This window comes from Clarias gariepinus, chromosome 11 (genome assembly GCF_024256425.1).
Source record: "Clarias gariepinus isolate MV-2021 ecotype Netherlands chromosome 11, CGAR_prim_01v2, whole genome shotgun sequence".
Classification (NCBI taxonomy): domain Eukaryota; kingdom Metazoa; phylum Chordata; class Actinopteri; order Siluriformes; family Clariidae; genus Clarias; species Clarias gariepinus.
In genome coordinates this window covers 32,888,941-32,905,410 of record NC_071110.1, presented here as the reverse complement: position 1 = coordinate 32,905,410, position 16,470 = coordinate 32,888,941, and positions in this window count along the sequence as shown.

The window sequence follows — 16,470 nt, the reverse complement described above, 5'->3', positions numbered from 1 at the left end:
TTCAAATCATGCTGGTTTTCATATTTTTAGCAACGCAGCACTAGCGTACCATAGCTATCGTAGCCTGAATGAAAGAAGCATTTCAAACTTGAACGTTTACGCTAACGATACTAATCTCATAACGATGATTACTGCATTCTGAGGTTAATTAGCATAGATAGCGTTGTGTACAGACTTGAGTATGACTCACTTCAGTAGCGATACTGATTGTAAAAAAAAGTGTGTTTGAAAGCGGCGTTCCCAGACTAGCCGTTAGCATCTGCGCTACCGGGCATCACGGTGAGAGACTCCCAGACACGGACACGCGACAACACTCGCTGTAATCAAACTACAGTAGCTGTGATACGTATTCACACTGCTCTTTCGGCGGTTTAAGGCTGACTAGCATCTAGTTGTTTTTCAAGACACTCATGCGTACCTTCTCAGTTTTACTCGGTATACAGAGTGTCTGAATTATGAATTCCCAGACTTTTTAAGCTTTTAGTGCATAAAGATTTGATTTTCTCCCATAAAGCAGTTGTTGAATTCCACCTGAATACACTGCTAATCCCAGGGGGGAAAATATGCTAATACTACGCATGCAAATAATGTTCATTTGTATCCCAGTTGTGTTTGTTTATACAACATTAATGGATTAAAAATATGAAAACAAAAACAAGCTGATGGTTGAGGAGATGATTATGTAACGTGTACAGAAGGAGTCTCCAGTGTCAGCGCAGGTTAAGGTAAAGAGCTGTGATCTTCAGGTCAGACGAGGAGTTCTCCGACACTCTTCTTTGCGGGTTCTCCGTCACATGTTTTTGTCGTGTTAACTTTCAGAGAGAGAATAAAGAGAGGCTGTTAATGTAACGAGTGTTTACAGCTGCTTTAATGTAATGGGAAAACAGAAAAAAATTTTTTTGCTAAAAAAAAACCCTAAACCAAATGTGTAATATGTATTCTTATAACAAATTGCTGCGGTGTGAAAGGAATAAGCAAATGTTGATGGGAAAATATGGAACTATTTAGCCCCGCCTTCTTCTTAGCTCCACCCCTTTTAAGAATTAGTTCAAGGGAGGCCTGGAGCCGATCCCAGGGGACTTGGGGCAGGAAGTGGGGTAAACCCTGGACAGGGTGCCAATCCATCACAGGACACATGAGCACTAACACACTTTAGGAACACAAATTATCCTAATCTGCATGTCGTCGGAGAAAGTGGGAGGAAACCGGAGTACCCAGAGGAAACCACTGAGAGAAAACATGCAAACTCCACATACACAGACGGACCCGAGGCGGGGACTTGAACCCTCGACCCTGAAGGTGCGAGTCCACAGTGCTAACCATGCTGCCTCGCTCTCAGTCAGTACATTATCGGGTAATTCGTGGATTTGTGATAATTGATGACCCTAAAAGACTTTTGGGTCCCAGTTCAGATGAAAGTTCGCAGTCAATCATGTAAAACATCGCAAAAAAACTATCGTTAGTGAATATGAACGCTAATCAGAGGTCACCGGCGAACACGGGCGCGTCGTGACCGGGAAAACCTCCGAGTCCTTAAAGCGAGAAGGCTCGGCCTCTCTCTGACGTGACGAGAAATAAAACCGCGATCTCTGACCGTCCGTGACGAATGCCAGCTGACTGCCGAGAGGTTCGGAGTTCGCTTCAGACCTCTTTATTATACACGACAGGTCGATAATAAGCGCAGCCTCCCTGCGTGTTAAGCAGCTCACATGCTGTTTATGAAATCCAGACAGCCGGGTGCCATCACGCTCATCAACGCTACATTGAATCAATATCCCCGAGACCGGGCCGTCTGAAATTCACACTCTGTATATTCCTCAAGGTCAGGGTTTGAAGGGTGCAATAGTTATGGCACCTTCATTAACAAATCAGGAATACTTCTCTAAATAAAATATGATGATGATGATGATGATGATGATTATGACGGCAACAAACATGTCGGGAGCATTTTAAAGATTTTTAATAAATAATGTAACACATCAATTTCTTAACCATGGCAATTTTTAATAATAATAATAAATAAATTTGAGTGAAAGTAGCAGAAATGAAAACACAGATCACTTAGAAAGCTGGAAGACGTAAAGTGATAAGGCTGAGCCAGTGCCGCTGCCAGGATGCTGATTATTTTCCATTACATTTTAACATCTATAAACACTTTCTCTCGTTTTTAACCATTTTGAGATAAAAATGTAAAAATTGTTCACACAAGAGACAAGATTCAAAATTGTATTTGTCACATACATGGTTGTACAAAGTACAGCAGCAGTGAAGGGGAATTGCAACAACTCCAGACTAGATAAAGAAAAATATAGATAAAAAAAATAAAATAAATAAAAGCAGGTGAGGAAGCTGGAAACTAAACACGGAAACAAAGACACTGGAACAAACAGCGATAAACGAATCCATACAAAGACACAAACGTGTGATATACAGGAAGTAGCCTGAGTGACTGTAATGAAACTGGAAGCAGGTGTGTTAGCGTTCAGGGGAGAGCGAGTGTCGTAAGATTGTATAAATAGTTCAAAATCTAATACACTTATTTTATCTACTTTTTTTGCCATTCAAAAAACAAAGGGGGTGCAAACTTTTGCCCTCAATTGAAGCAGGCCAGACAGTCAGGGTTTAAAAAATTGTTTAAAGTGTGTTAAAGATTTCAACATTAGGGCCTTTTTTTTAGTTTCTCTTCTCTTTCTTTATCACCTCCATTAGCATTTCAGTTAACCTCCCCTTTCCTCCTCATTACCTCCTCCATCACCTTCTCTTTCTCCATCAGGTCCTCCATCATCACCTCCCTTTCTTCTCTTTTTCATCACCTCCTTTTCCCCTCTTTTAACCTCATCTTCCTTCCTCGCCTCCTCTTCCTCCTTTCATAGCTTCTCCTCCTTCATCACCTCCTTTACTGCCGTAATCCGCTCCTAGTTTTCTTCAGGCTGCTGTTTCATCATCTCCTCTCCCTCCTCCTTTGGCTTCTCCTCATCACCTAATTTTCCACCTTAACCAGCTCCTTCATCTGTCTCATTCAGGACCTTCATCACCTCCTATTTCTCTTTTAGCACTTCCTTCGTTTCCTCCTCTTCCTCCATCATCACCTCCTTTACTCCCCCTTTTCCTGCTCCAAAAACATTTTTACCCTCCTCCACCGCCTTCTCCTTCATCATCTTCTTTTTCTCCCTATTCTCTCCATCCTCAATTATCAGCTCCTCTTCCTCCTTCATTACTTCACTTAGCACCTCCTACTCATTCTTCATCAATTGCCATTCCTCCTCCTTTACCTCCTCATTCTCTTTCATCTCCTTCTCTTTCTTCATTTGGACCTTCTTCATCCACTCCTCTTTCTCTATTATTACTTCCTGCAACACTTCTGCTTTCTTCTTTATCACTTTTCCTCCTCCATCAGCACCTCCTTTATCCCCTCTTCTCCAGCACATCCTCATTCGAGTCAAGGCACGGATCGTCTGGCCGTGTGTCTGGAACCTGTATCGCTGTGCCGTAGCATGAAGAATCACACAGAATCGAACCCCATCAGTTCCTATCAGTAGAGATTAGGGCTAGAGACGCAGCAGTGATTTAGGACAAGGCCCGTTAGACCTTAGCTTGGCCACTAATTGTGTTTGAGCTGCATATTTGTGACTTGAAATGATAGAGACCAATTATCGCTGCTGAGATTCGGCTGATGAGGATCATGGGGCAGGTGCTGGGCAGCTTTCCAATCAGAAAGAAAAAACTATTTCAAAGATAATTAAAACCCTAAAGATTTAGAATGTTAGAGAGATAACGTTAGCATCTGGAAATACTCATTACAGGATATCTGTGGGTTGAGAGACAGAGAGAGGAACATGCTCAATTTCTGGGACGATGCAGAAAAGCTGAAGGTCAGAGTAGAGCTCAGTGAGTTCCCTCTTTCTCTCTCTCTTTCTCACCTATAATCTGACAGTCAGAACTCAGACTTACCCCTGTCCCATCCCCAATCCTACCATCAGCATGCTTCATCAGTACCCGCGCACATTCAGACACTCGTCTTCACGACACACTTCGGTGATGTATTGCGATTCTTTTCGGTGGCAATTCATGTATCACCACACTGACCTCAAGTTTTGTGTTGCATATTGTAAAAGATTAAGTGAAGATGTAACACCACGGGTCCCCAGGATGTTATCAAGGACGGTAGCTGGAAGAAAACGGAGCCGCTTTCAGTTTGGTTTTTAAAGCAGCCAGTGTCGAGAGGAATCATAAATTAAGGTTAAGTGAGGTTTAATGTCTATATTGGTAGTACTTTTGGGAGGCTGGAACACATTATCTGCATTTACATTATTTCCTATTGGAAAATGCGCTTCACAATATGAATTTTCCCCTTAAAAACACGCCTCCATCGAGTTCTTCATCCCTATTACTCACGCATAAAGTGATGCTCCCATCATGCATAGTGTCCACTGTACAAGCCTCTGGAGACAGTGTTATGATCTGGGGTTGATCAGTTACTCAGGTCTAGACTCAGTAACGTTATGGGGCAATAAAATGAAGTCAGCTGACCACCTGAATGTACTGAATCACCAGAGGATCACATCTATGGAGCTTTAATTCCCTAATGGCACGCGTCATATGGTATTCCAGGACTCAGAAGAGGAATCATTTTCATACATGAACTGGACGCTACAGTGTGTTGACATTTGTGTTAGCGCATGACTATTGACTTTTTTGACCATTTATATGAATTTGTTCTTTTTTTTTGTTTGTATGTGATTTATTCTATTTTCACCCTCGTAATCTTATTCACGTTGTTTTTTTTTTAATCAATGCTTTGGCAACAGCTGGTAACTACCGTTCATGTCAATAAAGCTGTTTTAAATCTGAATTGGATACAGAGAGAGTGAGCAAGAGGAATTTTAATTAAGCTGAAGACAATGAAACACGAGGAAAAGAAAAGAGGCAGAAGGAGAAAGAGCAGAGTATTAATGATGGCTGGAAGGCAACAACCACCTGCCAGCGTCATGCACACGTGAACCGAGCGCACAATACCCGTGTTTAACCTCCACTTCCTCTCTGTACAGGAAGTTCAGAAGCCATGCAACCTCGCGGCGATGAATTAATCAGCAGGGAGTCGGTGTGCAGCCCGCGTGTGCTCCCTCACCCTGTCAGTAAACCTCCTGATCTCGCCAACGCTCACATGATCCGGGCCGAAGAACGCGAGACGCTCTACAGGCTCTGACTCCGCCCCCTGCTATACCTTTAAGAGCAGCGTATTTATTCGTCACTTGGCGTGGACCTGCCCATGTGCCCATGTTTATGTCTTTTATACATGAGCTCTGATGCTACAAAGCTCATGTATAAAAAGGAATACAAACGATAGGAGAGCCAATCAACATGTGAATCTGAAATGACTGACAGTTAACTGATTCTTTGGAAGCTCCGCCCCTTTTTAAGATCTGACATTGGATGGCAGGAGAGAGAGAGATAGATCTTAAGTGAGAGACAGTGAGACACAGTGAGAAAGCCTGAATGAAGGAGACAGAGAGACAGACAGATATATAGATAAAACGTAAATGAAGGCGAACAGGACAGAGAGAGACAGACAGGTAGTACTAAAAAGGTAGAGACACAGATGCAAAATGAAAGAGAGAAATTAAACGAAGGGACAGTAAGACAGAAAGAATGAGAGGATGAAAGAAGGAAGGAATGAAGGAAAGAGACAGACAGATATATAAATAGAGAGAGAGAGAGACAGAGAGAGTCCACTGGAGAAGTGTTGTGTTACAGGACAGAGAGAGAGAAAGAAAGACAGTGAGACAGTGAGAGACACACTGACACTGAGACAGATAAAAAAAGAAAGAGTGACAGTTAGGAAAAAGGACATTAAATAAAGGAGAACTGTGTAAAAAATTTGTGAGCTGGAGGGAAAAAAGAAAGAGAGAGACAGAGAAAACTAGAAAGACAGATGGACAAAGACAGAATTGGACGGTGGGATAGTGGAGAAAAAGTGCAAATGTACAACCTGATGGAATGATTGAGGGAACGAGAAAGAGAATTGAAAAATGAAAAAAGTAAGAGAAAAGAAGGAAATAGTGACAGACGAAGAGATAAACAGACAGAAATAGAAACAAAAACATGGACAGAGAAATTGAGAAAGACAGCCAGAGAGACAGACGTAGATATAGACATAGTGATGAATAGAAAGAGAGAGAGAGAGAGAGAGAGAGAGCAAGACGGACACAAAATGAATGAAGGAGAGAGAAGGAAGATGATGAAAATTAATAAAAGAAAAGTTTTGTAATTTGACAGGACAGAGAAAGAGAGAAACACAGACAAGACAGAGAGAGAGAGAGAGAGACAGGGACAGACAGGACAGAGAGAGATGGAATGAGAATCCGACAGACAGACAAAGAGAAAGAATGACTGAATGACTGGCTATGATATGAGAGAGGAAGAGACAGGCAGGAAAGCAGACAGAGAGACAGACAGATACAAAGAGACAGGGAGAATGAAAGAGAAGTGTTGTGCTGTGATACGACAGGACAGAGAGGTTTACAGAAGCTTCACGCCTGTCATACGAGGCATTCGTGGCAAAATCAGCGTGAAAAGAAAGAAAAACAGATCAGGATTTGTCCACATACAGGCCTGTTTTCTCCCTGCGAGAGAGAGACAGAGAATCAAAGAGAGAGAGAGAGAGAGACAGGGAGAGAGAGAGACAGAGACAGAGAGATTGGCTCCATTAGAGGAGAATAAACAGCAATTCTTCTTCACCGAGGAAGAAAAGATGGAGGATGGAGCAGTGCTGATAGAGAGAAAGAAGAGGGGAGAGAAATGGAGAGATACACAAGGGTGGGGCTAAAACACAAGGGATGGAGAGATAAAAGCAGGACAGGAAGCTGAGAAAGAAAACAAATGGAAAGAGAGAAAGGAAAGGGAAACTGTTGAGGAGAAAGTAAATGGAGAAAAACTAGTAAAAGATAGATGAAGCATAAAGGGGGAGCGATGAAAATGGGGAAGGACAGAGAGAAGAAGGGAAAAAGAGATGGAGAGACAAATATGGAGGGAGAGTAAAGAGCTGGAATAGAGCAGGAGGAGAGATAGAGTGAGAGAGAGAGAGTGAAATCAGAAATGGAACCAAAAACTAGATAGAATTGAAAGGAGAAGAAGGAATAACAGATGGGAGGAAGAAAGAAGAGAACGGAGAGACAGATGGAGGGGGGAGTGAGAGGGAGGAAGACAGGATGAAATAGTGAGATGGAGAAAAGAAAGAGGGAGACAGAGAAAGCTAGAAAGACAGATAGACAAAGAGAAACAGACAGGATTGGACGGAGGGAGAGAGGAGAAAAAAGTGCAACTGTACAACAGAATAAAATGATGGAGGTAAAAAGAGAGGAAGAGAAGTGAAAAATGAAATTAGTAAGAGGGAAGAAGGGAATAGTGACAGATGGAGAGATAAATAGAGACAGAAATGGAAACACAATCATGAGCAGAGAAATTAAGAGAGACAGACAGAAAGAAAGAGAGACAGATGAAGAAAGAGACAGCCAGAAGGAAAGTGGGAAGAGAGATGGAAGTAATGAGGAAAGATGAAATGAGAAAGAAGGAAAAAGAAAAAAAGGGCGGTAAAGGTTGGCGGGGAAGTTATATTATTAGAAAAAGGAAAGAAATGCATGAAAGGGAATGAAAAAGAAGAGAAAAACAAACAGACTGAATATGACTTTGAAATCTGATACACTGGTGCGGTTTATGTTTCCTCTTTCATCACAATCCTTTCCTGTACACTGAAGCCTTGAGTGACCTCCATCTCCTCATCCTCCCATCTTCATCACCTCCTCATCCTCCCATCTTCATCACATCCTCATCCTCTCATCTTCATCACCTCCTCATCCTCCCATCCTTATCACCTCCTCATCCTCTCATCTTCATCCCTCCTCATCCTCTCATCTTTATCACCTCCTCATCCTTCCATCTTCATCACCTCCTCATCCTCTCATCTTCACCTCCTCATCCTCCCATCTTCATCACCTCCTCATCCTCCCATCTTTATCACCTCCTTATCCTCCCATCTTCATCACCTCCTCATCCTCCCATCTTCATCACCTCCTTATCCTCCCATCTTCATCACCTCCTCATCCTCCCATCTTCATCACATCCTCATCCTCCCATCCTTATCACCTCCTCATCCTCCCATCTTCATCACCTCCTCATCCTCTCATCTTTATCACCTCCTCATCCTTCCATCTTCATCACCTCCTCATCCTCTCATCTTCACCTCCTCATCCTCCCATCTTCATCACCTCCTCATCCTCCCATCTTCATCACATCCTCATCCTCTCATCTTCATCACCTCCTCATCCTCCCATCCTTATCACCTCCTCATCCTCTCATCTTTACCTCCTCATCCTCCCATTCTTATCACCTCCTCATCCTCCCATCTTCATCACCTCCTCATCCTCTCATCTTCATCACCTCCTCATCCTCCCATCTTCATCACCTCCTCATCCTCTCATCTTCACCTCCTCATCCTCTCATCTTCATCACATCCTCATCCTCCCATCTTCATCACCTCCTCATCCTCCCATCTTCACCTCCTCATCCTCCCATCTTCATCACCTCCTCATCCTCCCATCTTCATCACCTCCTCATCCTCCCATCTTCATCACCTCCTCATCCTCTCATCTTCATCAACTTCTCATCCTCCCATCCTCCTCAACCTTCTCATCCTCCCATCCTCATCACCTCCTCATCCTCCCATCTTCATCACCTCCTCATCCTCTCATCTTCACCTCCTCATCCTCCCATTTTCATCACCTCCTCATGCTCCCATCTTCACCTCCTCATCCTCCCATCGTTTTCTTGTACTCTTTTCCTTACCTCCTCATCCTCGCATGTCCTCATCTTCTCTTTATTACCTTCCCCTATCATTTCCTTCATCATCCTCATTATCACATGGTGAACATACACATCTCATAAACACCGAAACATTCCTGCAGTGTTTATTACGGAGGCTAACAGGAGTGTAAAAATGTCAATACAGCAGTAAAAGTGTTAGCATCGCGTGTACTGAACGCCGCTGGGGCCCAAGGAGCGACTAGCGCTGTTAATAATGTCATCAGTGTGTAAGTGTGTTGTGGACAAGCAGAAAAACCTATCCCAAGGGTGTGTGTGTGTGTGTGTGTGTTGCCATGCACTGTTATAAGGTGTGAAAGCTCAGTCTGTTAAACTCCATCTGTCAGACTGGAAATGCTAATTTATGAAACTGACCAATCCTGGCTACTGCTAATTTATTTAACCAAACTTCCCAATCACGATTCTTGGGAAATGAATTCTGATTCATTTAATAATATGACCAATCCCATTGATGCTAATCTGACTAATCCTACTTCTGTTAATCTATAAAACTCACCAATCCCGCTTCTGCTAAGTCTTGAAACTCACCAATCCCGCTTCTGCTAATACATGAGATTTACCATTCCTGCTTCTGCTAATGCCCCATACTCACCAATCCGGTTCTGCTAATACTCGAAACTAACCAATCCGCTTATGCTAATTCATGAAACTCATCAATCTGTTTATGCTAATTTAATAAATCTGACCTATCACAGTTCTGCTAATTCATAAACCTCACCAATGATGCTTCTCCTAATTTACTATTCTGAACCATCATGCTTCTGCTAATTTACTAATTTAACTAATCCCGCTTTTGTTAATTTGCCAAAACTTCAAGTGCCACTTCTAATTTACTAACCTGACCTATACTGCTTCTGCTAATTCATAATACTTACCCATCCCGCTCCTGCTAATACTTAAAACCAACCAATCCGCTTCTGCTACCTCACCATACACTTTACCATACTGTCCTCATTCACCAAACAGACGAATCCCACTTTTTCAAATTAAATTAAACTAAACTCACCAATCCCAGTTCTGCTAATACAGACATGCTACCAATGTTGTCCACACCCACTGCTATCTCCCCACTACCCAGAGTTATTAGTTTTGAAACTAATCCCACTTCTGCTTACATCATCCAAACCTTCCATCCTGGCGCTGGTTAGCACGTTTAAGCGACTCATCCAGCCTCTGATTTCTTTAACTGGTTAATCGTAGTGGTGTTCCGAGTTAACCTGACCAGTATCATCTGACCAGTGTCACCTGACCAGTGTCACCTGAGCCTCTGCTCCTGCATCCAGTGTACTCATCTCCCAGATTAGTGCTGCTGCCCTTAATTCATCTAAATGCTAATATTCATGATGCTGAAGCACAGCAGTGACAGCAGTATTGGTGTTACATTTCCAAATAATTAACACAAGGTCATGTTTATTGCTTTAAAGTTTTTGCACCAGTGATGCGCAGGAAAAAAATGGGTTTATGTGAACAGAAAGAGAAAAAAAAATAGAAATTCTACTTAACTGTTCTGCGCAGGTAAAGTAGGCTGCGTGTGAGGCCTCGGCAGTGTCGCCTGCGCTGAAGGTTGGTGCTATTGTCAGCACTTTCAGGTCAGCACTTTCCATTTACATCCTGAAAAGATGATGTTATCTGAGAGAGAGCGGGAGCTCAGGGAGAGCAGATGGTCGTCCTCTGGAGGAGTTTATGCACAACCGCAAAGTCCTGAAGCAACACACTGGCTTTGTGGTTAGTTAAATGTAATAAATTTTGCCGAAACAGAACAATAACGTTTCTGTTCAAGGGCTCAAATGAAGCTAGAGATGAGCAAAATAACAAACTAGAGCTAGTTACTAGAGCCGTGACTCGTTGCTAAAAAACGTCAATTATTGGGCTTTTGTTTCGGTTCGATTGGATAGCGCTAATGTGCATTTGTCTAAAGAGGCTACTGTATATTTCTTAAGTATTAAAACTACTAAAAGTACCTAATAAACACCTACATTTTGTGTAACTTCTGTTGCCGATACTGTATTTTTTCCCCTTTCTTTTCATCTTTTACTTTAAACTCCAGTCCAGTAGGTGATGGACCAAATGTGATAATCTAACAAAAACTACTTTGCAAAGGTTAGTATTTCCTGGAAAAGCTGTGATGTTTTATTTATTTATTTTTTTAAATCAAATTTAGATCATTTAACATGTAAATAATTTAGTGTGATTTTAAAATCCCATGCCCTTGAATAAATCAACTCAATCAACAAACTATCACAACAAATTAAATCACATAAATGATCGCACTGCTCTACTAGTCACTAAGACAGCAGGTTAGCTTGTTACCTAGAAGCACGATCATCCAAAGTTAGCAGGAGTATGCTAAGTCAGCTAAATACCTATCTATGCATTACACTTCAAAGCTAGTTATCGTTAACGTTAACGTAAGCTGACGTCTCTTTATTTATTCAGGTTGCAGGTTTCATGTGAGCTGAGGAAGTCTTTGGTGTCAACAAGCATAAAATAAAAAAACTCCCTTTGAGATTAAAAATGTGCCAGAGTTTATTAGTTTAAAGAAAATCAGACACAAGACATGGCGGAAAATCTTTTAAACTTCCTCTGTATACAGTACTATATATATATGTAATTTATATATCATATATATGTATATAAATTTCATAAACAATAGATCATTTGCTATATGTACATCCAAGAACCTCTTGTTTTGAATTCATCAAATGAACCAGTGCTAAAAATTGTCCTAGGGACTAACTCCTAAAGCTGTCCAATTGATTAACCTATGCTAATAGTAATTTATTGCTCTTGAAGTTGTACTTTAACCATGGGAAGGTGGAGGAGCTCGACAGGTTATTACAGTCCTCCTGATCTGAAGCTGATTGCATCCTGATCGTAATCAATCCCTAAAGTTACGCACAAGTAGACACGGATGACGTTTTAAACGAATGCAGATGTTAACCGTTTCCGTTTTGACCGATCTTTCGTTTGGACCTTGAGGAGCACATCCTGAAGATCAGTATAGATCCACAGCGCATTGTTCACAAGCCAAGAAACGAAAAACTAAGCAGTTGCAGGATCATCCTGGGGGGGATTTTGAAGTATATTATTGGCAGCTGCTTTATGATTTGGATGACATGTTGGTGCTAAAGGAGCTCTGTCTGTCTTAGCAGTGGATTGTTTATACAGTAGGTAACACTAGTCCAGGCAGCATCTTTGGTTTCTTCAGGAAATCAATCTGCCTTTGAGCCTTTGGAGGTGCCGTATCAGAATAATCCGCATCTCCCCGGTGGATAGACAGAGACAGCAAGAACAGTGTTTAACCTCAGATAAGTTACAGCGAGGGAGTAACAGATGAACGGGGATCAGATGAACAGTTTACTCTGCCAAGGCAATCCAGACAGGGGCAGTCGAGGGTCTTGTAGTTCCATCATTGTGGCCTCCATCTAAGAAGTATCATATCAGTGAACTTAAAGGCTCAAATGAAGGAACATCTAAAAGAACAGTAGGTTGGCCTTAGTAATCCTAATTGATGAAAAAAGTGGCAGAGATCTCATATAGGAACATAAACTTTTTAAAGTTTAAAGTTTAATGGTTAATGCATTGGCTTATGACCACCAGGGTGTGAGTTCCAATCACAGCTTTACCCAGCTGCCCCTGCTAGCGCTGGAGGATTCGATTCGATAGCGCTAATGTGTATTCGTCTTATGAAGCTACTGCATACGTGGACCTTAAGGATCACTGATGTGCTTTTAATGAATTACTTTATAAGCTAATTATTGTGCATCTTTCTGGGAAAAAGGAGAAGGTAAAGATGTACCCCTCATGGGCAACAAGGAACCTTATAGTCTGGTACTTTGACATGGTGCAGTTATATAGAAAGTCACCCACAGGTTATAAATGACATAAACAGGCTTAGTGCAAATGTCACTACTGTCATGTTTGCATAAGTACATAAACTAACAGGAGAGTGGAGATGGAGGTGGAGAAATCAATTCAGTGATGTATTTCATAATTCCTTTATGTTGCAATTAAAAATGACCTTAAATTAATGCTTAATCTATAGATATTTGCATTTCAGGTGGTAAAACGTTACAGTTCCTCTCCTGATTTTTGCTATTTAGATTTGATAAAAATGATGATACTTACAGAATCACAATACAAAACGGCACCGGGGTATCGTGATAATATTGGATCGGCTGCTTCCTGTTGATGTAACGTATAATTAAATGTTAAAAGGGAAAACATGGAACATGTGCTACTGTAGGTTAGCTTTTGTTGAAATATCTCCGGGATATATGAACCGCAAGTTGTGGTACAAGGTGATCTGATTATTAAGTAATCGATATGTCAACTATACAGTACATCATTAAGACGTTAGTAATCTGCATATAGCTCGTTAACTGCTTAGCTAAATACGACACTGTGATGCGTTAGAGCTCGACATGACTAGCAGAGGCAGGAGAAAGGAAATGTAAAGGAGGTCAGGCTTCCGTCCCCAGGTACCTTGTATTACCCAAACTAAACCGAACACAGCTGGAGCAATGAGGTCTCCATGAACCTGATTTTTCTTTTAAGTATTCCACAAAGTGTGTTCAAGTCAAACTGGAACTTGTGATGGATGTCCATGGTGAATGTAGGTGTAAAATAAACGTCGTCAAAAACAGTACGTGATGAGACTCTTAGTAAAACATCTGAACGGAATGTGAATGACGATCGCGGCCGAGGTGGCTCTGAGCGCACTCCAGTCGTTCCCCTGAACATTCAGAGAGTGTAACGCCAATTTGCCAATGTGTGATGAAAAAAAAAGGCATCTGTCTATGTGAACTGTACACACACATTAATTCACCAACACCACTCGCACATTGCAGGAACTCGACTGGGAGTTCTTGCCCAGCCGAGTACAGTCCTGACCTCGCTCAAGTCATTTTCACATGTTTAGGCCTCTAAAGGAGTTCCTGGGAAGCCAGAGTTTCTACCTTGATGGTGTCCAAGCTCTAGTGAAACACTGGCATAAGTGCATTAGTGTAGCAGGGATTATATAGAGACATAAAGGGAGTTTTTACTCTCGGAACTCTGTACAATCCCACTTTGACTTGAACGCCCCTCGTAGGTTCCGGTGTTGTGTTATAGTGACACGTGTTCGTGGTGTCGCGTCCCATGCCCATTAAAAGGTTTGGATTAATTCGGTACAGAAGCAAGCGATGCGAGTGCGCGGCCGTGATTTGTTTCTCCCGTTCATAAATTCGCTCGTAATCGAAAGAGAAAGAAGGAAAACAACAAAACATGGTCTGTAGTTAAAGCCAGAGGTGTTCTCCGGCTGTTCTGTTTCCCCTCACCATCTCTCACCATAAGTACACAATCCATCAAGCCGCAGTATCTCTCAAAGTGTCGGCGCTTGATGAATAACTCCGTAATGTTTATCTAGCGTTCAGGCGTTTTTAACTCTTAAATGCATGAGGGTCTCGCCAACTGTTCGTTGGTCGGGTCGTTAGCTGCACAGCACTTACGTCTCATGCAAACTGATCTATAGTATGTGAAGAGATGTCCTTATATCGACTGTAACATTAAAATGAAAGTATATTTACAGTTTAGTTAAGATTAAATCAAAATGATCACCACTGCGCTTGGGATAGCGACGACGATGACATAGAACAAGTGCCTTAATTAAATTCAACAGAAAGATTGTGCTGCTGCCAGGAAATTATTGGAAATCATGTGCATTTTACCGTACTCTTTAGAATCTCTCTCTCTCACACACACACACACACACACAACAAGTGCTAGGTTAAAAACAAATAAATAAATAAATGAATAATCAAAGCGTGAGCGTGAGTGCCTGAGCTGATGTATAGAGATCATATTCTAGAGTGATGTCTGTGAGAGCTTTAATGATGTTAAAGTTCAGGAAAAGTTTCAGACCTTCGGAGAACCGCGTGCAGTCGAGGTTACTGCAGGTCAACGGGTTAGCTGTGATCGCTAACAGTGTCCAAGGCTAAGCTCAGAGCATAGCTTGGAGATCTGCCAGACTTTAAAGATAGGTGTGTGTGTGTCTGTGTGTGCATGGCAGCTGAATGTGTGGGGATGCTAATGACATGTAGCATGTATTTATTATTCACTGAGCTGGAACATGGCGTTTGATTGGACGCTCTGACAGCCATTATTTATCTCGCAGCTGCCGACTTTTCACTGACGGAAATTATGATTGATGGCTGGATTTGTGTTTTACACTTTTAGGATGTGGGAGCTTATGTGTGTGTGTGTGTGCGTGTGTGTGTGTGTGTGTGTGCTTTTCCTAAAATAATTGGCCCTTCTGGTTATCAGAGTACAGGCAGTCAGATGGTCGATAACTTGGTGGCAAAACAGTTGATTATCTGTGGACTTGAACAAGCTTCAGGCTCCTGAAGTTCCTTAAGGAGATCTGAAAACTCACTGATTATTTTAAGGCTGTTGTGTATCAGCAAAATGTCCCTATAAGTTGTAGCACAGCGCAAACCGCGCGGCACTAAGTTACCGAGATCACTCACTAGCCGATACCGAAGTGGCGATACTGTTACTGTCACACTTTAAAAATATTCTTATTCAATATTATTTTAAAAATATTTTTTATATATTTTTTTTTATATATTTTTTGATAAACAACAGTCTTCAAAATCTGTTTTCTGTTTTCAGATCTCCTTAAGGAACTCCAGGTAAAAAAAGGATGTGTCACTTCCTGATTTTTAGTTCTTACTTTAACGATTGAGGTCAATAAAACTAAATGTAATAATATACAAAAGATAAGTGGAGTAAATACAAAATTCAGTTTTTGAATGTCGATTTCATTTATTAAGTGAGAAAAGCTGCCCAAACCTTCCTGACCCTGTGTAATAAAAGTAATTGCCCCTAAACATAATAACTGTTTGAGTCTTTCACATCACTGTGGAGGAATTCTGGCCCGCTCTTCTTTTCAGAAATGTTTTAATTCTGCCACATCGGAGGGTTTTCGAGCATGAACGGTCTGTTTAAGGATCTCAATCAGGTTGAAGTCTGGACTCGGCCACTTCACACCCTTCATTTTGAGCCATTCAGTGGTGGACTTGCTGCTGTGTTCCTGATCGCTGTCCTGCTGTAGAACCCAAGTGCACTTGAGCTTGAGGTCACAAACTGATGGACAGACGTTCTCCTTCAGGATTTGAGCGCAGAATTCATGGTTTCACCAATTATGGCAAGTCGTCCAGGTTTTACACCAGATACAAAGGGACACACACTTGCCAAAATGTTCAACTTTTGTCTGATCAGTCCACTTAATATATGCTCAAAGGTTTTGGGGGATAATCAGGATGTTTTTTTTGACAAATGTAAGAGGAGTTCTTTTTGGTCAGCGGTGGCTTTCACCTTGGAACTTTCCCATGGACGCCATTTTCCCCTCCAGTCTTTTTCTTATTGTTGAATCATAAACACTGACCTTACCTGAGGAGAGTGAGTCCTGCAGGTCTTCAGATGTTGTTCTGGGTTCTTTTATGAGCTCCTGGATGATGTGTTGTTGTTTTCTTGGAAAAATCTTTGTAATTTTTAAGAAGAGGGAGAAAACTTTTTAAAAGCACTGAATAAGAGGCAGGTGCAAGTGTGGCC